The following is a 2,309-nucleotide window of genomic DNA, read 5'->3' on the forward strand; positions in this document are numbered from 1 at the left end:
ATTTTCATAATGAATAAAAAGAAACGAAAATATTTTCAAAGCCAAATTGATTAAAACCAAAAAATTTCCATATAAAGTTTTAAAATTAACAAAAGTTTTTTTTTTTTTAATAAACAAGTGCCTCACAAAACAGTCTCAGTTTTGGAGACTTACTCCCAGAAACTGAAACTGGAAAAGGCATATACAGAAGAATACAAAATATTGACTACTATGTCCAAATATCCTTCGCATGGTATGTGCCCTTGTTACCCGAATCAATATCCTCTAGCTCATAATACACCTGGCCAATCCTACGTAGGACTTTCGCTTTTACTCCCACAGGTGCTAGTTTTGAATTAAAATATTCTGCCTTTGAGCTCTGGTAAAATGTCCGTCTGTACACATTCTGTCCGATTGTAAATTCCTTAGTCCTAGATCTTAGATTATATGTCCGTGCGTTCTTGTCATAAGCTTTACGCATATACTCATTAATTTTGTTCCGAATAAAAGAAAATTCGTCCTGTCTCTCTACACATGAGTCATTGTCCGCCAAAATTTGTAATTTACGTAAAATTTCATAATCCTTGCCATTAGTTAACATGTTCTGTCCAAAAACTACCTGATACGGTGACCTGCCAACTGTCTGATGTACGCTGTTGCGTAAAGAACAGTTAATACTGGGTATGTAAATATCCCATTCCCTCTGATTATCCCTAACATAGCTCCTCAACGCCTCGTTAATTGATCGATTGACACGTTCACTGGCATTAGATTGAGGGCTATATACAGCTGTCAAAACATGCTCAACACCGTTTTTATTCAAAAAATTTTCAAACTCTCTACTCTTAAACTGGGAGCCGTTGTCAGATACAATAGTTTCAGGTACACCGTAACAGGCAAAAATTTCAGTCCGTAAATAGTCAATGATATGTTTTGAAATGAGCTTCTTGAGAGGTTTCAAAAACGTAAATTTAGAAAAATGGTCCAAAATAATCAAAATACCAATATGTCCGGTTTTCGCCCTGGGTAAGGGTCCAATCAAGTCAATATATAGTCGTTGAAAGGGTCTTTCAGTCGTAACCATCTTACCCAATGGTGGTCTTAATGTCGAAGTCGGAGTCTTAGAGGTCTTACACAAGTCACAATTTAAAACATAAGTCTTTACGTCTGTCGCAAGTCCTGGCCAAAAGAAATAGCGTCTTACACGTTCCAAAGTCTTGGCAATACCGCCATGGGCAGAATTGGGTGCATCATGAGCAGAGTACATAATGTTGTTACGTAATTCCCTGGGCACTAAAAGTCTCCAAGATTTGGATTCGTCTATTTCACCAGATGAAAAATCAACCCTCCTATAAATATACTTATCCACAACCTTATAGTCAGGAATACCGGATGTAGCAAAATTTTCACGCAAACTAACATACTCAGTACTATCAAAAGCAGCTGAGTCCAAGTCAATCGAAGGTAAGGATTCAATCTCGATAGCATCAACGAAAGTTTCGCCCTCGTGCGCACGCGATAATGTATCTGGGACTATGTTGTCCTTTCCGCTACGATGCTCAATTGAAAAATTGAAGCCCTGGAGTTTTAACGACCACCTAGCCAACCTACCAGAAAGGTCCCTTTGGCCCATGAGCCATTTTAGGCTTGCATGGTCGGTAACCACTGTAAACACTTGACCTTCAATATATGGCCTAAATTTCTTGATTGCCATGACCACAGCTAGGCACTCAAGCTCTGTTATAGTGTAGTTGCGTTGTGCTTTGTTTAGCTTCTGGGACATGTATGCAATGGGTCTTTCTGTTCCTTCGTCGTCCTTCTGCGCCAATACCGCACCTATGCCATATGTGCTTGCATCACATTGTAAAATAAAGGGCTTTTCATAATTAGGGTGCACAAGTAGTGGCGCAGACGTCAGTCTAGTCTTTAATTGATTGAACGCCACTTGGGCTTCATCAGTCCACTTGAAGGTCTTCTTTTTGGTCAATAGTTCTGTCAGTGGGAAAGTTAATGCGGAATAGTCCTGAATGAAACGTCGGTACCACCCTGTCATTCCCAAAAAACGTCGTAAATGTCTAATAGATTGTGGTACCGGAAAGTCCTGTATTGCCCTAACCTTGTCCTCGTCCACTTGTAAGCTACCGTTCCCTACAACATATCCCAGATATTTGACCTTATTAAGAGCAAAACTACTCTTTTTGATGTTGATGGTCAATCCTGCCTTTCTTAATTGAGTTGAAACCTCCATCAGATGTGTTAAATGTTCGTCAAAGTTAGCCGAAACTATAAGTAGGTCGTCTAAGTACACAAAAACATGTGACTTTAATTTG

Source organism: Lucilia cuprina, chromosome 6, assembly GCF_022045245.1.
Source record: "Lucilia cuprina isolate Lc7/37 chromosome 6, ASM2204524v1, whole genome shotgun sequence".
Lineage (NCBI taxonomy): Eukaryota > Metazoa > Arthropoda > Insecta > Diptera > Calliphoridae > Lucilia > Lucilia cuprina.